The 24,953-nt window shown below is 40.0% G+C and overlaps 1 pseudogene; it reads left to right on the top strand.

Moving 5' to 3' along the window:
• Positions 1 to 24,476: 24,476 nt before the first annotated feature.
• LOC132272032 (small nucleolar RNA R71) lies at positions 24,477 to 24,575 on the top strand (annotated as a pseudogene).
• Positions 24,576 to 24,953: the final 378 nt, after the last annotated feature.

Below are 24,953 nucleotides of genomic sequence, written 5' to 3' on the forward strand. Positions count from 1 at the left end.
TGGTGACGCACGGGCCGTGCCGCTGCGCCAAATCTCTAGGCCTATGACAAATAGTATCAGAGCAGGACTTGGGGTAAAGCACGGAGGTGTGCCTTCTTGTCAATCCAGGGGTCTTGAGAATGAAGTGGGTGCACTAAAGTGTCGGTGGGCAATTAATGCTGTTGGAGGAAAGCCTCTATCTCCCCAGGAAGATGCGTCATTTGAAGCCGGAGGGCCGCACGCATCAGATGGCCAGAGTGCCGCGCGCACCAAAGTTCTTGCAAGTTCAAGAGTCGTGCAAACCATTATGAAGGGCGGGTATCAAGTCAGCCAGAGGGCCCTTGTTTGCTCGGGGTGTCGCGGAGGCGCCATAACGTGGGGTTGCGTCCCGAAGAAGTGGGCGTCCCTTTAGCCCGAAAACCTATCATTGGGCGAGTGCAACCAGGGGTTGTACAGGGAAACGATGGTGGGAAGGTGAGCATACCAGTTGGTGGAAAGAGACTTTGGAATGTTGGACGTAGTGGAGTTTGCGCCGCACTGCGACCAGGGCGTCGCAGGATTTGGGTGAGGGAGAATGTCACGTTTCGATTCCTAACGATGCCATGAGCATAGAAGACACGCATGCTGGTTAGCAAAGAGCATTCATTGACTGGGAATGGTTCTAGGGAAGGGGCGTGCAGGATCACATGATAGTACCTCTTCAGAGTTCAAGAAGGTTGACTCGGTTCAGTTCGAGGTGCTTGTCACTAGTTGTGAACTTGACTATGAAGAAGAGAGTTGGCCATCCCTGCACAAACTGGTCGGGAGCTGGAGTCGTTCCCCTGATGAGGCCATGGCAGGCCGAAACCAGTCAGCATGTATCTTTGGGAGGGCAGGTCGTGGTGGCTGACCAGGGCGCTTGCGCAAGCTGAAGCAACGCCTTGGTGCCGCACGGGCCGTGCTGCTGCGCCAAATCTCTAGGCCCATGACAAATGGTATCAGATGGTGGGAAGGCGCTCTGGTCAGCCACCACGACCTGCCCTCCCAAAGATACATGCTGACTGGTTTTGGCCTGCCATGGCCTCGTCAGAGGAACGGCTCCAGCTCCCGACCAGTTTGTGCAGGGATGGCCAACTCCCTTCTTCATAGTCAAGTCCATGACTAGCGACAAGCACCTCGAACTGAACCGAGTCGACCTGCCTGAACTCTGAAGAGGTACCATCATGTGGTCCTGCACTCCCCTTCCCTGGAACCATTCCCAGTCAATGAATGCTCCTTCCCAACCAGTATGCGTGTCTTCTATGCTCATGGCATCGTTAGGAATCGGAACGTGACATTCTCCCCCACCCAAATCCTACGACGCCCTCGTTGCAGTGCAGCGCAAACTCCACTTCGTCCAACATTCCAAAGTCTCTCTCCTCCAAGTGGTAAAGCACGGTTGGGTGCCCCCTTGTCGGTCCGAGAGGGGTCAGAGAATGAAGACGGTGCATTGAAGTTGCGTCGATGAGGAGGAATCAATGCAGTTGGGGGGGAGAGCCTCCATCTCCCTAGGAAGAGGCGTCTGTTGAAGTTGCGCACTGGAAGTCCGCACACACCAAAGTTCGTGCTTAGTCCTGGGTGATGCAAACTATGGTGAAGGGCAAGCATCAAGTCGGCAGGAGGCCCTTGCTTGCTCGGGATATCCTGGAGGCGGCATGATGGAAAAGAGTCACGTCCTTAAGGAGTGGACGTCTCCTTGGTCCGAGGCTTATCATTGGGCGAGTGCCGTGTAGGGAGCTGCATAAGGAAGCGATGGTGGGAAGACGAGCATACCACATGGAGGCAGACTTTGGAAGGGAGTGGACGCAGTAGTGAAGCGCCGCACTGAGATGAGGGTGTCACAGGATTTGGGCGGGGGAGAGTGTCACGAAGTGATTTCTAAGACGCTTGGAGGATGGAAGACACGCATACTGGTTGGCAAAGAGTAGAGTTAGACTGGGAATGGTTCTAGGGAAAGGGCGTGCAGGAGCACATGATGGAACCTCTTCAGAGTTTAGGCAGGTCGACTCGGTTGAGTATGAGGAGCTTGTCGCTGGTCATGGACTTGACTATGAAGAAGGGAGTTGGCCATCCCTGTACAAACTGGTTAGGAGCTGGAGCCATTCCCCTGACGAGGCCATGGCAGGCTGAAACCAGTCAGCATGTATCTTTGGGAGGGCAGGTCGTGATGGCTGACCAGGGCATTTGCGCAAGCTGAAGCAATGCCTTGGTGCTGCACGGGCAGTGCCGCTGCGCCAAATCTCTAGGCCCGTGACAATAGGCTGGCCTACTAACCTACACTAGGGCCACTAGGCATGAGCCCTCACCCTAAGGGCCGAAATCAAATTAGGATGCTATTCCCGTCTCACTCCTGGGACGGAGAATGAAACAAATCAATTTTATTTTATTTTATTTTATTCTGCTTTGTTTTATTCTTTGCAATTTGAAGGCAGAACATCTCCCAGTTTTTAGTGTGCCTATAAACTCTGAAAGATGTGTTCTTTAACCTTCAACTGTTTACAAACTAATCTAATTTTATTAATAATTCATTGTTGTTCTAATGTGAGTATGTCCATTTATTTGAGTTTTAATGTGTATGGTTATTATGTCACCAAGAACTCAAGCTAAATTCCCCATTCATCACAAATAAAGTTAATGACCAATGGACAGAGAGATGTTAAAATTAACTGTCTCTATATAGCCTGAAACATCAATCTGTAACAATACTAAATATAACTTAAAGGTGGTGTAAGTTTTCAAAACCCAGAACAAGGTAACTGCAAAAGAAGTTCACTTGCAAGTTGAATAGACGTGGCAAATTGAAAAGAAGGAATTAGTCCTCTGATATTTGGCCAGATTGCAAGTTGTGCATCTCAAGTTTTTCGAATAATGAAAACTTCTCTAAACCATAGTGTGCTTTGTGGAATTTTACTTGAGCCTCACCAAGCTGTTCCTCATGGTGAAACTTCAAAACCTTTGAAACTATGTTTATATTCTTTACCTACCTGACAATTGCAGCCTCTGAGAAATAGAAATCCGAGCATCACTAGTGCTAGGGGGCATATCTACCACAAGTATATCAAGTTTTCCCCAATCTACCCCCTTTGTCATCTGTTCAAGAGCTTTCATCACCTAAATGAACAAAAATGTATCAAATTCCAATTTAAGCAACAAATTTCAAAATAATGCCCTTTTAAATAGGTGATAGTGATCCATCAGTATAACCACATTTGTGGGGGCAAAAATATTCTCTTCCAATTAAGACAAGATACATCAGCACATAAGGGGACCACCATAAATACTGAGACTATTTAACTTTCATTTTGGGCTTCTACAAGAAGCTTAGGCCAAGTCAACTAATCATAAATGGGCTGAAATCATTAAGAAGGCCCAAGATGATAGGACCCCGAGCCCAGGGACGAATATATTACTAAACCTATTTTAGTAATAGTTATATTAGAAGAAAAATTATAATTTATGGAAACCAAATAATGTAAATCCTTGTTATAAGGAAAGTATGATGTAATTTAGATTCTTAAGGGACAAGCAATGCGAGTCCTAAAAGGAATCCATTAAGGTTTTTCCTATATAAAAAGGGCTCAAGACTCTCAATAAGGGGGACACAGAAAAAAGGGCAAAGCCCCCAAAAATAGAGATCCAATTCTCATTGTCAGAACTACGTTCTAACCTGATTCCCATGCTTTATGCGGGATACGTAGGCAATCTAGGTAATCCTAGGTTCGGTCATATCACCAAAATACCCTCTCATTTCTATATAATATCTCTAGTTCGTTGTTCTTTCTCTATTATTATTTTGGGTGTAGTAATTGTAGAGAATTCGTTGACTTGTCAAAGTTGAATGAATTTTTACACCTACACTTTGGCACCGTCTGTGGGAATCGTATAAAAATATATCCCCACCAAAGTTACAACACTTCAAATTAAAATCTCCAAGTCCAGCAACGTGACCAATGTGACGAAGTCGAAGGAGAGTATGGATTTGAATCAAACCCTTTTCAGACGTCCTAAGCCCGTGTTCCACACACGACCAGATCTTTCTCTGCACAACAAGCATAGGCGTACACGCCGTGTTCCTCACACAGCCGAAAGATCTACCGAAGGATGTAGATCTGGCCAACACGTAGCCACAACTTAACACCCACGTGGTGATGGGTCTCTAATCAGATAAGTTTCCCATGTCAAGTCCCAACTTGATTTTTATAGTTAAATCTTTATTAAAAATTAAATACATATTATATATGTATATATATATATATATATATTTCCACATGATACATCCAGCATTATATATGCTTATCCTATACCTTCGGAGGACCTGATTGGATAGTTCAATCTATCTAACCCTTTAAAGGCAGGGTTAGTCAAATCCTAAATAGCCAAAGGTATTTCGATTTTTGGATTAACAATCACAGGTTTTATCCAAAAATTTGTATCAAGAGGCTTTTCTAGGTACAACAAAATTGTTGTCAGTCTCAGACTCACTCTCAATTCCTCTATTCACTTCATTAACTATTGGATCATTCAACTGTGATAAGTTTGATGCCACAATAGATAACTCAAAGTTTTTGTCAACATTTTTACCCATACTTTTAGTAGATTTCTAGACAAAAAAAATGAATCACAGCATCATTAATTTTACAAATATCATTAATCAATATCTGATTTAAGCTTTAAAAGGTGGAACAGAATCCATTCGAGCCGGGTGCCATCGAACCCATCCACAGTTGCTGCTCATCGCTGTCCTTTTCACCGGCAAAGCCCTCCGGTGCACCGCTGAGAGTTCACAGCCATCTTCCTTCTCTCTATCTCTGCACAAACCACATTATTCTCTTTAACCAGTATGGACTCAATCAAGTCCATCAAAGCCTACAGCAAGGTCGATGACGACCAAGTATTCCGGCAAAAGACCCACAATCGTGTCATCTACCTCGTAGTCGCCGTGGTCTTTCTAGTGGCTGTCATTGCCGGCATCGTCGTTGGTGTTAAGAAGTCCAACTCCGATTCCTATGGAGTCTCTGCTTCTCCGGTGACACCTTCCGCGTCTATCAAGGTGGTGTGTAACGTGACCCAGTACCCAGATTCTTGCTTCAAGAGCATTGGTAGCAGAGGAGGCCACCACCGACCGGAAACTAATCTTCAAGTTGTCGCTGCACGTGGCTCTCAACGAGTGATAAGCGCCGAATATTATATATTCAAGCGCCCTAAATTTCATTAGTTAAGTCCATCTTTTGATTATTTATGTAGATTATCTCCATTTCCATGTTTTTATGCATTTTCAGGTTCATTGGCCAAAAAGAAGCAAGGTTGAAGTTTTGTTGTAATTTTGGATAAGAAAGGCACAATGCTGAAGCTTGGCAGCAGTGGAACCTGACTTTTGTCACCATTTTCGACCTAGCAAACTCAAGAACTGGACTTCCATCATAACATGAAAGATTTAGAGCTCTGAATCATATTTCCAAATCTTCAAGCGGTTCATCATTCGGAGTTCGGAGCAGAGAGTTATGATCTTCTTATTAGAGGTGCTCAGAACTGCCTGGCAGCAATGAAAGTCTTCCTTGTTCTTCAATTTCGAATAAACAGACTTGAGAATTGGATCTCCACCAAAACATAAAGTTTTTATAGCTCTGAATTAGCTTTCCAAATCTTCAAATGGTTTAACATTTGGAGTTCGGATCGCAAAGTTATGGCCATTTTACCAAAGTAGGTCTGGGCGGAGCAAACCAAGCATAGGGCATTCTGGCCAATTTTCGAGTGCTCGAGGCCTTATTTCAAGTGCTCAAAATTAGGGCAGATTGCTTCACGAGATCAGCCACTTGTGCTCAGAAATTTACTAACTTTGTATGCTCTCTTTATGAGTTGGTTGGGGATGTTTCTTGGAGGAGAGAGAGGGCTTTTTGGGTGGAGTAACATGTCTACAAAAGAGGGGAGCCACACATTACTTAGGATTATCCTTCATTTTGACAAGAGGGAAGAGAGAGAAAAGAGGAAAAAAAAGGTGTGTTCTTCAAGCTCCAAAGAGGGTGCACGAAAATGGAGATGAGGATGATGCTTCTTCCTTCTTCTAGCTCACCAATGGGCAATTAAACCTCATCTAGGGAGGTGATGAAACCCCTCCCTTGTAAGCATGTGTTAGTATAGTTTATTTTTGGGGATTACAATGTATTTTTGATAGTCTTTTCATGATCAAGAGCCTCATTTTTGTTGTAATGAATGTTGAATGTTTATAAATGATTATTGTGAGTTATTCATCTTGTCTTTGATGGTTACTTTTCTTAATCATATTGCTTGCACTTCCATGGTGACAATGGAAGTTAGATCATGGAATGTTTTTAATGGCATGGAGTTGGAGAATCTAGATAGTTCATGGCTTAGGGTTTCCCTTTGATGGTCTATACTTGATTCTTAGCCTTATGTGCATTCACCATTTAAATTAGGGCTTGATAATCCTTGACTTAGTAAGCATGTTCTAAGCTACATTTTAGTTTAGGTAGTTGATCATGTGAACCTTTGATGGTTTATTCTTGCCTTTCTATTTAAATGAACTTCTTGAGGATATTATAGCAACCTAGTATTGTTATGTATCATGACTATCATATATGTTGTTTTTCCCTTAAATTAATCTTAACCTAGCATGTGTATAGGGATGGAGGTGGATTCATTTCCCTAGCCTTCTTTACTTGTACTTCACTCCCTTGAATTCTTGCAATTTATTGTTTTATGCACTTTTAATTTCCTAGCTTAAGTGACATCCAACAAAACCTCTATAAACCCTTCATCATTCTAAGAATGATTCTAGACATTTAGGTTGTATTAGACTAGCGCAGTTCCTGGTAGTTCGACTTACCCGACCAATAGCCCTATTTTACAATGATTCGTGCTATTGCGAAGGTTGATGTATAGTTGATCAACCGATCAATTTTTGGCGCCGTTGCCGGGGACTTGCATACGGTTTAGCAACCAAAGTTTTAGGGTTAAACTTAGTGTGATTGTTAATATTGTGTTTTGTGCATATTTCTCGTGTGGTTTAACCATTTTTATGTTGTAAGATTCTAGGGACTCGACTCTCGCCGTGGGAACGCTAGCAAAGTGTAAGTCTAGAGGACCCTAGGTAAGCTTCTTAACTTTTTAGTTTCGCATTGTTATATATTGTGCATGTGTTAAGCTTAGAAGTAGTTAATTTATTTGCAAGCCCTTGTTAAGGCTATATTATTGTTTTAATTTCGTGTTCAAGCATCGGTCCTTGTCGTGGCCATTTATTTTCTGTCTTGATAATTGAGGAGAAAGGGAACATCGTATGTGGAGTTGTGGTTGATGAATTGCTTTGTTGAGTATATGCTTTGTTGTTGATGTTCAGTCGTAGGTCACTTTCCTTACCCACAATCGATTCTCCCATTGATATTAACTCTCTTGAAAGAACTCTTAGACGGAACCCTAGGGAACCTACTCTTACACGGGATCTTGAAACTGAATTTAATACAATGGGGGATAATATAGGAAATCTGGCGAATGAAAGGGCTGAAATTCCTAATATCGAGCCAATGACTCTTAGAGATCATTTCATCCCTACCACCTATGCTTCTCCATCTTGCATAGTGATGCCAAACATCGATGCAACTCAATATGAGATCAAATCTAGTACCATCCAAATGCTTCCATCTTTTCATGGTTTTGATAATGAAGATCCATATAAGCATCTCGATGAGTTCCTTGAAATCTGTTCGACCATCTGGTTGAGAGGATTTCCTGAAAATGCACTCCACTTACATCTTTTCCCATTCTCCCTAAAGGATAGGGAAAAATATTGGTTGAACTCCCTCGCTCCCAACTCTATTACTTCTTGGGCTCAATTGCAATAAGAATTTCTTAAGAGGTATTATCCGGTGAGTAAAACCAACCAAATGAGGCGTTCCATTCTAAGCTTTTCTCAAGTTGATGGAGAACAACTCCACGAGACTTGGGAAAGGTTACAAGATCTTCTTCGGAAGTGTCCTCATCATTTGATCACAAAATGGCAATTAGTGCAAGCTTTCTATGCTGGCTTGACCGACACCCATAGATTCATGGTTGACTCTTTTTGTGGTGGGATGTTCATGTCCAAGAATACGGATGAGGCTTGGACCTTACTTGAGAATTTGAGTGAAAATTCACTTCAACACAATTCTCGTAGGGCTCAGACCCCAAGCACTCCAAAGAACACTAATCATTGTCAACAAAAATCAATAAGGGAGGAATCGTCTCAAGTGGATGCCATTGCTCATAAATTCTACCAATTGATGGCACCACATCTTCCCCCTTCATTGTCTCAAAATTCGGCAAGTTCGGTTTGTGCTTCATGTACTAGTCCATTCCATCTCTCGGAAGATTGCCCCACACTGGAGCAATTTCCCAATCCCAACCAAGAGCAAGCTAATGCCATGTTCTCAAGCCCCGGGCATAACTCGTATTCCAATACGTATAATCCAGGTTGGAGGGACCATCCGAATTTTTCTTGGAGGCAACAAGCCCCACAAAATTCCCAACTTCAAAATCAAGGGCCTCAAAATCAGCCCTCTTCTCAATATCAAGGTAGGCCTTTCCAAGCCTCTTCAAACTATCAACCTCTATACAATCCAAATGTCTCCACTCAACCTTCTGTGAATCCAATTGATGAGATAGTGGCTGCAAACAAGCAAATGATGGAATCATTAAATGTGCAAATGATGGAATCATTAAACAAGCAAATCATGGATTCCAACAAGCATCTCTTGATATCCTTGCAACCTACTCTCCAAATGGTTCACTCCCATACTCAATCCATAGCTAGGCTCGAAAATCAAATGGGACAAATAGCTAACCAAGTGAACCAACTTCTTCAAAAAGACAAGGGTAAGCTTCCCGCTCAACCATTTGAAAATCCTAGAGGGATACATGCAATTGATGAAACCCCTTTTCCGAGTGGGCCGAGTCTTGAGCATGTTCAAGCTATCACCACCCTTCGGAGTGGTAAAGTGGTTGACAACAAGGTCAATGGAGACAAAAATAAACAAAATCCTCCTTTGAAAAATCCAAATTCAAGCTCTTCCAATCCAAATCCAAGTTCTTCTTGTCCAAATACCATTCACGGAAATCCCACGCATGTCATCCCAAATGTGGAAACTACTTATGAGCCAAAAGCTCCGTTCCCTCAACGTCTTTAAGAGTCGACACATTTTGGGAATAAGAATTGCAAAATTCAAGACGTGGGAGGTCTTTAGGCAGGTAAAGATCAATCTTCCTCTCCTGGATGCTATCAAGCAAATTCCTCCCTATGAAAAATTCCTTAAGGATTTGTGCACTCAAAAGCGCACTTCCAGAAGTCATTTACCAAAGAAAGTGAGGTTAACCGAAAATGTTAGTGCGATCATTCAGCACAGCACTCCTCCGAAGTATAAGGATCCGGGTGCCCCCACAATCTCTTGTGTCATTGGTGACAACAAAATCGAGAGGGCCCTCCTTGACTTAGGAGCTAGTGTGAATTTGATTCCATATTCGGTTTACCTACAACTTGGTTTGGGAGATCTTAAACCAACTCCGATAGTATTGCAACTTGCTGATAGATCTATTAAGCAACCACGGGGAATCATTGAAGATGTTATCATAAAGGTGGATAGGTTCTACTTCCCGGTAGACTTCGTGGTTCTTGATACGGAACCAGTCCACGACCCATGAAAACACATTCCCATAATTCTCGGACATCCTTTTCTAGCTACAACTAATGCTTCTATTAACTATAGAACCGGATTGATGGATATCTCTTTTGGGAATATGAATGTTAAGCTCAATATTTTCAATGCTGTGCATCTTTCTCTGGATGAGAGTGAGTGTTTTGCAATCACTATTGCTGATGAACTCATTGAAAATCCAATTCCACCTCCTTCAACGGAGGATCCCCTACAAGCTTGCTTGGTCCACTCTGATTTTGAGGATTTTGATGAGGAAAAATCCATTCGGAAAGTCAACTCCTTACTTGATATTCCATCACCATTTTCCTCTCCTTTATGGGTAGCACCAAACCCATCTCTATCTTGGGAATGTCCATCTCCTTCCATTTCTTCACCGGAGTTACCTCAACATTTTGAGGGTGAACCACCGGACAAAGGTAAGGAGAATGTTGACAAGTTGCTAGAAATTCTTCCAATCATTCCGGCCCAATCTAGAATCATTGTCCATGATACTCAACCTGTGAACAAACCATTTGAGTACAATGAGGTATATGACTTGGAGATTGCAAATATGAAAGGTCATGATCCTCCCATTGTTAGTCAAGACAATGACATTCAACGAGCCTCCATAATCTCGAACAAGCAACACCTTTGCTTAAATCTGAAAATAAAAGAAGTGAGATTAAAAACGATGCTCAAATCCTCTAAGGCTAAACTTGTTTCTCTTCGGAAGGATCAATAACCCTCACCATTCATTGATCCAAGTTTGAGACCATATGAAGGAGCCAAGTTGCATACGGAGCGTTAAGGATCCATCTCTCCAATGGATCCCGGTCCTGGTTCGTCTAGCTATCGACATTAAATTTAGCAAAGCAAGGGAAGAAATTCTTTCGATGTTCCAAGTTTCCCTACCTTCTCAAATTGCTCGTGCCTTGAAATTTTCTGGGAAATGGTTTAGAAAAGCCAAAAATTTGATTTTTTTTGGAATGCTCTTCAGTTGTGTTCCACAATTTTAGACCGGCTTCTTAGACCTTCTCAACTCTAATTTTCATTCCCGAAAATTTCCATCGCTTTCTAGCAATTTCATAGGATCTTTGGCGTGCAACTTATGTGCACAACCTCTCCTTTTCAATGCATTGTTGGATCATGGTTCCCCAAAATTTTCCATGCATTGGAGATGAAATGCAAAGTTTGACAATTTTTCATCCAGGCCTTAGAAATGTTGAGCAATTTGACATTTTTTTCCAAAAATATTCCATCCATGCATTACATTGGAATGAATTTACAAAGTTTTAAAATTTTTCTCCAGAAATTTCATTCATCCATGCTATGTGTGATGTTGTGCAAGTTGGAAATTTTTCCATGCAATTGAAATTCATGCATGCATCATTAAAGAAAAAAAATTTCCATGAAAAAAAAAAATTTCCATGAAAAATTTCAATTTTTCCATCCATGCAACATTTTAACTTTCAAGCCAATGCATCCAGGCAAATTGCAAATTGCATCATGTATACACAGTCTATCTATGCATAGGAATTTTGCATGCATTCACAATGCATAAGAATAAAAAAATTCAGGCATGCATCCATGATGAAAAATTTTGCATTCAATGCATAAGAATGGATTCATGCATGCATAAGAATGAAAATTTTTTGGATGCATCCATGCATCCATGTCGGATGAAGAATTCAACTTCCATGATGCTCAAAACCCCTCACCTTTCTGTGCTCATTTCGAGCAATCCAAAGGCCCTTTGGAGTGCTCGCAGCTGCACACCAATGTCAGCATCATCCTGAGGCTACTGTCTCCATTTCGCGCACTTGAAGTCCATTTTCGAGTGCTCAAACACTTCATGCATCACAACCCGAGACACTGCCTTCAATTCGAGTGCTCGCAGGCTCAGTTCGAGCACTCGAATCTGCAACCCTCTCCTCTCGGCAAGCTCTCCATCCAACCCCTCCCTCACAAACCCAAATCATCCTTAACCATGCACCATGCCAAGTGCATCTCGGCATCTCTCATACCAACCAAACCAACTTCTCACCCCAAACAACTCACCCCTAAACTCCCTCTCTCTCGGTAACATACACCACCACCCATCAAACCATCCTGCATGCCATCCCTCACATTCTCTCCCTCTCGGCTCCAACACCCCAACCCTCCTTACCACCATCTCTCTCTCTTCAACCGAGCTCATCTCTTACCTCAAAACCAACCATCTTTCATCAACCCACAAACCACACCCAACCTAAACCACCACACCTCATCCTCACCCTTCCCTGCAAACCCACTTCCATGCAACCCAACTCACCAATCCCTTCACCCTCACCTCACCATCACCCCCCCACACTCTCGGCCACCACTCAACTTCAGCATCACCAACCCAACACAAACCCAACGCCGAGCCCTCTGCCAAAGCTTCGCGCACTCGCCGAGCCCATTCGAGTGCTCGAAGTAACCCATCTCCTTCACCTTCCTCTAGAACCCAAAACCATCTCTGCAACACCCCATACACGACCAACCTCTCTCTCTCATCAACCCACAACCTTCCAACCATTTCTCCCTCTCGGCACCAGCCAACTACCTTGCATGCCAACCCTGCAACCATTCAACCACAACCCAAACCAACCAACCCAACTCTCGGCTTCTCCTTCTCCTTCAACCAACATCCCACCCCAAACCAACCTCTCATGCATACTATTTACAAAAAAAAAAAAAAAAAAAAAAAAAAAAAACAAAAAATAATAATAATACTATATATATATATATATATATAATAATAATAATAATATTCCTATATATATATAGATATAATACTAATAATAATAATACTACATCAATAAATAAATACATAAATTTTTGGGTTTTGTTTAGATTTTTATCTTGCCATATAATTCCTGTGACTGTTTTTATTTCTGTTTTGATTTTTCTTAAAAGCCTATACTTTTACTTGTGTATAGTAGTTATGTTTTGACAGGTCTTCCTGTCCAAGTTTGGGGGACACCTTTGCGCATTCACATCGATGGATATTTTTGCATTCGTCACTCCACTTGGTAATATTGTTCTTTTACCTTCTTTGCTCTTATTTTGTTTCACTTGTCTTCACACATTGAGGACAATGTGACATTCAAGTTTGCGGGTGTAATAGGACATTTTTGGTTTCACATTTTTGCTAAGCAATGATAGTATGATTTGAACTTGTCGGGGATGAAGCATATGTTTAATACCTTGTGTATAGAAGTTATTGATATTTTTGAAAATAAAGAAAATTTGAGTTGAAATGATCATGTTGATTCAAATTAGTCTGTATAAATGTCTCAATTAAATTCTCGCTGGATTTGACACTCTTTTAAGCTTCACAATGCACAGATGCACATTGGAAACTTAACTGTGAGGCATGCAACTTGATTGACCTTGACCTTGGCCTAGTTAATCTGATTTGATGAACCTAATGGATGAATACTTTTGGCATGAATCTAAAAAAAAAAAACTGAGAAAGAAAGAAAATAATGATCAGTTGACGTTCGTAGCCTTTCCAACTCGAGTTATTAAGCACTAGGAGTGTCTCTACACTTAGCACCCTAAAACCGTCTGGTTTGGGAGTTGTTGGCCTAACGCTTGCTACAGGGGTTGGTTAGAAAGCTTAAGGGACTTAAACATTGCACGGTCATTCAAAAAATAAACTGGTAATAAACATAGTTTGTTGGAGTTCGTAGCCTTTCCAACTTGAGCTATTAAGCCCTATGGAGTGTCTCTACACTTAACACCCTAAATCCATCTGGTTTGGGAGTTGTTGGCCTAACGCTTGTTACATAGGTTGGTTAAAAAGCTTAAGGGACTTCAGCATTGCACAACCATTCTATGTTTCGCTTATGAGTTATAATAAATTGTCAACAAGCAACAAAAGTTGTCTTGTAAATAAAATCATGCCTTAGGGACCTCATTTAAAGGGGAATTCAATGATTTGAAAACTTGTGCTTTAGAATTGGAAAAGAAAGTAAAAGCCGCATGTTGAGAATCCAATTCACTTTCACTGAAGCTAGAGTTGATTTCCATTCAAGAGATGATAATTGAGTTATTTATATAGACTTTGATGTTGATGCATGTATGTGGAAATATATTTAGCCAATTTTTGTATCAATGCTTCATATATGCAAGGTAGTCTTCCCAATAACCCCATCTCCAGCTCTTTTTCTGTTTCAAGTTATTTTTGAGCTATGTATATATCTCATTTTACCATGGATGATATTGTTGTAGTAGCATGCCCATGGTTGTTTTTTCATTAAGTTTTTCATTGTAGTTTTGCTAAGGGACTAGCAAAATGTAAGTTTGGGGGTGTGATAAGCGCCGAATATTATATATTCAAGTGCCCTAAATTGCATTAGTTAAGTCCATCTTTTGATTATTTATGTAGATTATCTCCATTTCCATGTTTTTATGCATTTTCAGGTTCATTGGCCAAAAAGAAGCAAGGTTGAAGTTTTGTTGTAATTTTGGATAAGAAAGGCACAATGCTGAAGCTTGGCAGCAGTGGAACCTGACTTTTGTCACCATTTTCGACCTAGCAAACTCAAGAACTGGACTTCCATCATAACATGAAAGATTTAGATCTCTGAATCAGCTTTCCAAATCTTCAAGCGGTTCATCATTCAGAGTTCGGAGCAGAGAGTTATGATCTTCTTATTAGAGGTGCTCAGAACTGCCTGGCAGCAGTGAAAGTCTGCCTTGTTCTTCAATTTCGACCAACCAGACTTGAGAATTGGATCTCCACCAAAACATAAAGTTTTTATAGCTCTGAATTAGATTTCCAAATCTTCAAACTGTTCATCATTCAGAGTTCGAAGCACAAATTTATGGCCGTTTTACCAAAGTAGGTCCGGGCGGAGAAAACCAAGCATAGGGCATTCTGGCCAATTTTCGAGTGCTCGAGGCCTTATTTCGAGTGCTTGAAATTAGGGCAGATTGCTTCACGAGATCAGCCACTTGTGCTCAGAAATTTGCAAACTTTGTATACTCTCTTTATGAGTTGGTTGGGGATGTTTCTTGGAGGAGAGAGAGGGCTTTTTGGGTGGAGTAACATGTCTACAAAAGAGGGGAGCCACACATTACTTAGGATTATCCTTCATTTTGAAAAGAGGGAAGAGAGAGAAAAGAGGAAAAAAAAGGTGTGTTCTTCAAGCTCCAAAGAGGGTGCACGAAAATGGAGATGAGGATGATGCTTCTTCCTTCTTCTAGCTCACCAATGGGCAATTAAACCTCATCTAGGGAGGTAATGAAACCCCTCCCTTGTAAGCATGTGTTAGTATAGTTTATTTTTGGGGATTACAATGTATTTTTGATAGTCTTTCCATGATCAAGAGCCTCATTTTTGTTGTAATGAACCTTTGATGGTTTATTCTTGCCTTTCTATTTAAATGAACTTCTTGAGGATATTATAGCAACCTAGTATTGTTATGTATCATGACTATCATATATGTTGTTTTTCCCTTAAATTAATCTTAACCTAGCATGTGTATAGGGATGGAGGTGGATTCATTTCCCTAGCCTTCTTTACTTGTACTTCACTCCCTTGAATTATTGCAATTTATTGTTTTATGCACTTTTAATTTCCTAGCTTAAGTGACATCCAACAAAACCTCTATAAACCCTTCATCATTCTAAGAATGATTCTAGACATTTAGGTTGTATTAGACTAGCGCAGTCCCAGTGGTTCGACTTACCCGACCAATAGCCCTATTTTACAATGATTCGTGCTATTGCGAAGGTTGATGTATAGTTGATCAACCGATAATTGATCGGTTGATCAACTATACATTACCCGACCAATAGCCCTATTTTACAATGATTCGTGCTATTGCGAAGGTTGATGTATAGTTAATCAACCGATCAACGAGCTCGTGAAGTTGTCGTCGTTGCCTGATACATTGATCTCCAAGATGAGCGACGAACGAGCCAAGTAAATGTTGATTATTTGTCAGAGCATTTTTGAAGATGCTTTAGATAGCCTCAACGATTCGATATCATTAATGGCGGTGAATGATGGCGAGAAATTGCTGTCGCCATCCAGAATTGAGGATGCGAGGACATGGTTGACCTCGTCACTTACATGTCATGGCACTTGCTTGGACATTCTACAAGAATTGAACCCTACAACTGCCACCACTCTATACAACGAATTGAACGGTTTGATCGAACATTCAGTCGAATTTTTGAGCAATAGTTTGGCGATTGTGACTAAGGATTTGGGGATTCTTTCAGATTACAACATTCCAGATCATCCCAGCCAAACCACCCGTCTGCACCGTTGCCTCTATCATCGCCGACAGCAAGTCCTCACTAAGCTCGCGGATCTGTCTCGCCGGTGATTTTCATCTCATTAGCTGTCTATCTCTATCGCAAGCTCGCCGGTCATCTTCATCCTCGACGAGTCGTGGCCCACAGGTGGAACAGCCCGCCGTCCACCACATCCGAGCTTCTCCTTGCTTGCCTCCTCTATTGATTTACTGGTCTGGGCTGATTAATCTACTGGTTTGGGATGCAATGTTGCACTTGCTGCCATGAAAAATGGAAGATTCCTCTATGTGAACTCAAGCTTCATATGGTGATCTTACTCAAATGGTGTGTCGACGCACCACAAGCTTAAGAGTGTGCATTAAGGCGAGGGCCAAGTTTTACATTTATAGAAGCCACTACTACCTTTACTAGAAATATAGTTAGGGTGAGTAGGGATCGTCCCAAGGGATTGGAGTTGAATTTGGTTATGGAATCGCTATTAGGGTTAGTAGGTCGAGTGATCAAACAAATGGTTGGTTGGTTAATTAAACTAGAGAGCAATTTAAACTAAATAATTGAATGCAATAAAGAGTATGTAAGAGAGAGAGAGATCTTGGGGTTTAGAGGTCACCACCAAGCCATACTTTTCTACACCCTCAACAAGTGACTAATGAGGGAAATGTGTGTTGCAATATTGATGTGTGTGTGTGTTTGGTTGATTTAATTAGCAAAGGTGACTAATTAAGCATACATGATCTAATCAACATGTGAAAAGCACAATATATCTAACAATTAAGTATATATTGTCTAAATAGCATGTAAAAAACACAATATATCTAGCAAGTCATTAATCCTTTCATTAAGCTCACAAACCAAATACACCACAAGGTTAGAGACATATGCTACTTGCATTCAAAAGTATGGAACATGAAACAACAAGCATGGATTGTCCTTCCATCTAACAACTATGCTACCACTACACTACAATTAAGATAATGACATAAAATTAAACTAATTAAGCTAAGGGAGAGGCACAATCCATCAAGAAATGAGCATGAACCATCTAGAAAATTACAAGAGCATTTCATTAAGCACAATGTTTTGACAATCTCTAGATCTATGGCCTTAATACACATAGATATGCATCAATAACACAAGAAATATAGATAAACACATGAACATCTATTCTAGCATGCATAGACATATGGATAGAATGAAATGATCAATTGGAAGCATTAAACCACATAAATCATTGAATAAACAAGATCTATATATATAAAAGTGCCAAAACATGTATTACAACACTAATCCCTCAATAATACACAAAATCAAGATGTAGAAAGCATGCTTAGGGCTAACTTTAGCCCCAAGAGGATGTCTAGCCACTCATGGTAGTGCTTCTCCAACCCTCAAGGGCTAACTCCATGGTAGAGATTTGCTCTTTGGTTGATGAAGAGTCTCCAATGGTGTCTCTAGCCTCCTCCTCCTCTAAGCTTGTTCTCCAAGAGTTCTCACAAGGTATGAGATAATATGATGTGATATGGTATGATATGGTATCATTTGGTGTAAAAAGTAATCCTTATCCTTATATAGGTAGGTCAAATGACACCCAAAATGAGCTGGGGTCGTGCACAAAATATTCCCCAATGATTGGATAAAGGACAACTTTTGGTGAGCTGGAGATTTAACTTTTTCGTACTGGAGGAAGTTCGATTGATCGAACCTTGGACTTGGATTGATCGAACATGGCTGAGATCTATCGAACTGAAGTTGAATCGATCCTCAATGGCGGTGCTTTTTGGATAGAGACAAATCTGAGATATTTTGGAGATACTTTTGGGAAAAGGACAAAAGTGGTTGGTAGGGTGGTTCAATTAGATAAGATCAATCATTTAGATAAGGATAAGGCAGTTCGATCGATCGAAGAATGATGTTGGATCGATCGAACTTTTGAGATCTCTGAAAATGTCATCATGGCTCTGATCCATCTTGAAGTGCTGAGATCGATCATGTTGGAACGATTGAACTTTGATCTGAGATCAATCGAAGATGTTGATTTCCACCTTTTTCTTCCTTTTGCTTCCACTTGGCTCTTTCTTTGATTCATCCCAGAATTGCTTTATTTATGCTCTTATTTGGCTGAGTCAGCTTATTTTCGAGATAAGTGCCTGAAAATGGAAATAATACAAAATCAATCTAAAACGGTAAAATAAGATAGATAAATGTACTAGAATACCTAAACTTGAGGGGTTTAAATACGCACTTTTCAGCGCTCATCACACCCCCAAAATTAAATATTGCTAGTCCCTAGTAATGAATTAGAAAGTAAATGAATGAAATGAATAACTAAACAATTATGAACTAGAAAATAATAAATGGATAACGCCACTTTCGTAGGGAACCCGATTGCACTTAGCATATGCAACAAGCCTTTTAAATCCCTAGGTTACCCCTAGTGGACGAGTGAAGTCTCGTGAGGGTTCCCAGAAATAATACCCACAAACACTATGCTCATTCTTTCAAAAGAGGCACCAATATTGCAAACAAGCATTGGGAGAAAACTACCTCAAGTATGCAAATTTTCAACCCTTTCCAAGCAATCTCCCAAAATATCAATATTAAGCAAGCAAATATAGTCCTCCACACATAAAAAAAATGATCATGCAAATCAAAACAACTCTAGAATCCTTTTGAGTGGACCGGCATCAAATATGTTGCTATCTAAGCCAACTAAAGAATTAATCACATCCTTACCCTTAAACTAGCACACAAATCTAGTACTGATCATCAAGACAAAAAGTGGACCTTTTATTAAAGTTTTATTGTTCTAGGTGCACTTATTCTTTCTACTCGATTTTTTTTATAGGATCAAAGATAGAAGCATGGTGCAATGTGTTGATCTATTAAGCTTTCTAGCGATTCATGAGGTCGAGCGTTAGGTCAATGACTCCTAAACCAGACGGCTTTAGGGCATTAGGCGTTCAAACACCCCTACGAACTTACAAGCTCAAATCAACTAGGCTACAAATCAAGACAATCTCCATCTAATCATTTCCTACTTCTCTCCTTTTGAGAGAAGTCCTCACTTTTTATTACTTTTGCAACTTTTTTTTTTTTTTTTTTTTTTTTTCCTTCAATTTAATTATTAACCTAGAGTTTGGGCCTTCCACCTTTCGGCGTGAGAAGTTCAGTGCTTGATGAGGCTAGAATCTCGGCTACTTAGTGAAAAGGGGTTGTTATCCACCTTTATAAAAAATGAAAGCTTTCAATGCATTACTAGCCCAATTGGGATATAACCAATTCAATTATTAACAAAGCATGTACCCCACAAATGAATGCTAGTGTGCGCCTGTGCTAGTGTAGAATTCTAAAGTGAATCTCAAAATAATCACAAAATCAAGATGGTGGACCACAAGTGCAAGCAAGATATCAATCTTTCGAAAAATTTACTCCTAAATGGCTTCCACAAGGCATATAAGGAGTATTGGACTCTCAAGTCAAGCAATTTTTAAATTTTAAGCAATATAGTCCTCAAAAGATCAAAATCATAGGTAGATATGGACCAATCATAGAAAACCATAGCTAGATATGGACCAATCATAGAAAATCTCTCAAATACACAAGTCATGCTCAAAATTTTGAAGTTTAAAGTTAACACTGTAAAGTACACCATTACCCCCAAACTTAAACGACACAATGTCCTCAATGTGCAAAGAGAATAAAAGGAAAGAGTATACCGGTGCAATTAAGGCAAAGAATGGCTGGGACTGAAGTATCCAAAGTGGGTGGCATGGCCCCCCCAAACTTGGGATTAACTGTGGTCCTGCAATTTGGCACTCGGATAAACTCATCAGATAACAAAAAGGGATAATCAGTGCACAGTGGACATGCAAGTGTAAATGAAATAAAACAGTGAGAGAGGTATAAGGGTGGTCCTGAAGATTGTGTAGCATTCTCTCTCACTGTAGTCACTGTGATGCACCTGATGGAGTCAAGCATACAGTTATAAGAATATAACACATGACATCCATAACAAAAGCATATTTAAATAAAATAGAGTATTGGATACATCAAAAGATCAAAGCCGACAGACCGGTTGTAAATATAATAATGTAGCAGACTAGCAACACAGATATAGAGCATAAAAAGATAAAGAGACAGGGAGTCTCAGGCAGAAGATACAGGACTAGCAGGGCGATCTCCACGGATTTCCCTAGATAAGTCAGCAAGTGCAGCCATGATCTTTGCACGGAAGGAAGCAATGTCAGCTCTAATGGCAGGCAGGGTATCCTCCAAAACCTGCATTTGTGCTTCAAGTCTAGCTATTTGATTAAGAGCCTCAGATGCAGGTGGAGTAGAAGAATGGGTAGTCTGAGCTTGGGAGGACTCTGTAGGCTCCTGTGTCCGAACATACTTTTGTTTAGTCATGTCCTACAAAAAGGAAAGTGAAACTTGCAATGGGAGTTAGTGCTAGAATAAAGAATTGAAGGCACAAAACAGAGACATGCATGTCAAATAAGATAGACAAAACATATAGATGACATGAATCTATGCAAGTGACAAGATATGAAGCATGCTAAACAATGTAAGTATGTAATGCATCCAATGTGGAATATCACAGGCATTGGGTATATATGAAATAGCATGAACATAATACACGATGAATGAAGTGTGTGTATGAGATCTGTGAAGTTCGATCGATCATAAAATGGTTTGAGATCGATCTCAAAACTTCGATCGATCTGAGAAATTTGGAAAACTGAGTTCGATCGATCTCTCAAGATCGATTTGAGATAGAAGTTCGATTGATCTCTCAAGATCGATTTGAGATAGAAGTTCGATTGATCGAACTGTGCGAAGGTGAAAACTGAAAAGTCATAGATCTGTGACTTTGGAAGCACGGGGCCATCACGAACAAGGTCATGGGCCCATCAACACAACAAATCTTTAATTCTACTCATTTAGCATGGCCCATACTCTTACAAATCAACTCAAAACTCAAAAATATAAAACCATATATACATATATACAAACATGCTTCAAGCTCATCAATGGTGGATTTCATCAACAATACATCCTAGATCTAGCATGTAGGCAACATGTATTGTCAAGTTGAAGCTTGAAATGACAAGGTGTGGCTCGGATCTTACCTCAAGTCGCGAGAGAAGATGAGAGGAAGATGGTGATGCAAATCTGCGAGGAGAGAGAGAAAATCAAAGTTGGGATCTCGCTGGAGATTTGCCGGAGAAGATGATGATGATGATGCACAGTGGTGACGGGAAGGATGAGGGACAAGGGTTTGGAGGGTTGGATCGATCTAATGAATTGATCTTGAGACCCTCCAGGTTTGTTTTTAAAAACTTTTCCCGATTAGTTCGATCGATCGAAATGAGATTTCAGATCAATCGAACTTTGATGGTCTCTCTTCAAAGTGTTTTTGGAATTTTTAAAATTTTTGAAAAATTAAAAACTAAAATTAAAAATTAAAAATTAAAAATTAAAATTGAAAAATAGAAAATATTTTTGGATTTTTGAAAAATAGAATAAAAATAAAAATAAAAATATTTTTGGATTTTATTTTTATTTTATTTTTTGTTTTTGGAAAATCAAATGAAATAAAATAAAATAAAATAAATATTTTTGGATTTTTGAAAATTAAAAAGTCAAACAAAGTCAAAGATGAAGAAATGAAGAACTGAGATCGATCTGAGAAAATGTTCGATCGATCAGACAGAGAGCAAAAATATGCAGGTTTTTGGTTCAAAAATTTGGCTAAGTGTTGGAACTTGCAGATTGATCGAACTTTGAAGTTGGATCGATTGAATAACTTCAGATCGATCTTGAAATGTTTTCGATCGATGAGACAGAGGGCTGAAATATGCAGGTTGATGCAGGCTCAAAATTTTCTAAGTGTTGGAGCACAAGATCGATCAAACTTTGAAGTTGGATCGATCGAAGGTCTTCTGATCGATCTGAGAATTAGTTCGAACGATGGGATAGAGAGGTGATTTGGATGCAGGTCGAAAATTTATCTAAATGTTGGATGCAGGTGGAAGTTAGATCGATCGAATTCTCATTTGATATCGATCGAACTTATGCAGAATGCTCAATCACAAAACAAAATTTCATGCAATCCTAATCACAATTCCTAGCAATGCATATGAACCAAAAACAAGTATCTAGACTTCACAAGAAATGAAATTTAAGATAGAAATAAGGGAGGGATAAGGTTTTGACACCCTACGAAATGTCGTGTTAGTCTTTAATGTCTTTAGCAAGACATTGGGCTCTTTTAGCCCAGATCAAAGATCTTGTAATGCATCCCCTCCTTGTTGGGGTGATAGATGCTTTGAACTCTACCCAATAAATGGTTCTTTGAAGAACTTGTTGGATTAAGCTCAAGAAAAACTTTTGATCCCTTGTAAATGCAATCACAATCTTTGGGCTTCTATGCCCTTTCAAAGCAAGAATTTGAAACAACACTTTGAGAATGCAAGGTTGAAGATGATCCCTTTGAAGTTTTGGTCTTACACAAAAGCTCACTTCCTTGACATTGAAGATCATGACATTTATCCACAACATTAACCTCTCCTTCATATTTGTCAAATGAATTGGGTGTGGGGTTGAAGATATTCAACTTCACCTTCATGTGGCCAAATGTGATCTTCATTATCCCTGTCCTATAATTGATGTTGGCATTAGTGGTTGCCAAGAAAGGACGACTAAGGATAACGGGAATTTGGCCTTTAGGATTGGGGACCGGTTCCGTGTCAATGACAACAAAATCAACGGGGAAGAAGAATTTGTCAATCTTGATCAATACATCCTCAATTATACCCCTAGGCTTCTTAATGGATCGGTCGGCAAGTTGTAAAACTACCGACGTCGGTTTCAATTCACCTAGGCCCAATTTGACATAAACCAAGTATAGAAGAAGGTTAACACTTGGTCCTAAGTCAAGAAGTGCCCGATTAATGATATGATCACCAATAATGCATGAAGTAGTAGGTGAACCGGGGTCTTTAAACTTTGGTAAAGTGTTATGTTGCAAAATTGAGCTTACTTGCTCGGTTAAAATCACTTTTTCTTGGAGCTTGGCTCTTGTTCTTCCGCTTTTGGGTGCACATGTCTTTCAAGAATTTGGCATAAGCCGGAATTTGCTTGATTGCATCCAAAAGTGGAAGATTGACTTTCACTTACCTAAACATTTCCATGATTTCATTAGTTTTTGCCTTTTGCTTATCTTTTGAAATGGATCATTTTAAGGCATCCGGAATTGGAACTTTTGGCTCAAAACTCTTTTCAAAATTTTTCTTTGAAGTCTCTTCAACATAAGAAGTTTTTAAATCACTTTGTTTCAAATCATTTTTCAACAAAACCTTTTAAAATTCATTTTTCAGCAAATCTTTCTTCAAATCATTTTCAAAATCATTCTTCAAATCACATTTTGAAGCTTTCTCATTCACAAGATCATGTATATGCAATGAAGGAGGAATGGGATGTGAAACGGGACGGATGACAACTTGAGGTTGCACCGGTTCACTCTCTTTATTGGACATTTCAACTTGATTGTCCACAATCCTACCACTCCGCAAGGCAGTCACCGCATTAACATGCTCAATGGTGTGGCATTCCGATGAGGAATGGGTTTCCACAACACATTGTTGCTTAGGTGGGGCATTTATAGGCATCTTTCCTTTCTCTCTAGCATTAAGAGTGCTTGCTATTTGCCCTACTTGGGTTTCTAGCTTTGCAATAGATTGAGAGTGAGAATGAAGCAATTGAGTATTAACCTCTAAAGTGCCCCAAGCATTCAAAACTTTTTCTTCAAAGGCGGGACTTTTAGTATTTCCTTGGGAATAAGATTGGTTGGGAAAATGAGAGTTAGCAAATTGATTCCCTTGTGATTGATAAGGTCTATAACCTTGAGATCCTTGGTTTTGAAGTGGAGGTGGAATGTACTTCCCTTGAAAATCGCCTTGGGAAGGGTTTGAGCCCTCTCCTTGGTTTTTCCAAGAAAAATTTGGATGATTTCTCCAACTTGGATTATATTGAGTACCATAAGGATTATTCCCTTGGTTCACAAAAGCTGCATTGACTTGTTCATTAGGTTCATTTTGCACTTGTCCGTGAGGACAATGAGAAGTAGAATGAAGAACACTAGAACAAGTCATACATGTTTCATTTGATGTACGATGAGAATGGTTAGGGAAGGAAGATCCTTGGTTCGCCGAGTTTTGGTTAATTAAAAATTGATCAAACCTTTGCGATAAAGACTTCATTTCGGCAGTTATTTCATTTGAGTGGTCGACTTGATGTAAGCCAACACTCTTCCTACCTTGTGAATTTCTACCATTCTTGGATGATAATGTTCTATGCAAAGAATTTTCACTCATGCTCATATAAAGATGCCACACGTCATCCTCATGCCTATTAATGTATGACCCACCCATGGAAGTATCAACCATGCCTTTGTAATTGTCCGATAAGCTCTCAAAGAAATATTGAACTAATTGTCATTTGGGCATGTCATGATGTGGACATTTCCTAAGCAATTCATTGAAGCGTTCCCATGCCTCATGAAATGTTTCTCCATCCCCATGTGAAAATTCTTGAATTGAGGTTCTCATGGCATTGGTCTTCGAAACCGGATAATACTTCTTCAAGAACTCTTGTTGCATTTCTGCCCAAGAAGTGATTGAAAAAGGCCTAAGATTGTTAAACCAATACTTTGCCTTGTCTTTTAAGGTGAATGGAAAAAGTTTGAGTCTTAAGACCTCTTTCGGCATGTCTGTATATTTTACGGTGGAACATACTTCTAGAAACTCATCCAAATGCTTGTAGGGTTCTTCACTTGGAAGTCCATGATATTTAGGAAGCATTTGAATGGTTTGTGGCTTAATTTCATAGTGATGTGCTCGAAATGGTGGCAATTGAATGCATGTGGGTGCATTGTATTCATTAGGCACATAGTGATTTCTTAAAGCAAGTGGAGAATTAGCA

Source organism: Cornus florida, unplaced genomic scaffold (genome assembly GCF_030987335.1).
Source record: "Cornus florida cultivar Cherokee Brave unplaced genomic scaffold, ASM3098733v1 CherokeeBrave_3.0.0_Hap2_Chr08, whole genome shotgun sequence".
Lineage (NCBI taxonomy): Eukaryota > Viridiplantae > Streptophyta > Magnoliopsida > Cornales > Cornaceae > Cornus > Cornus florida.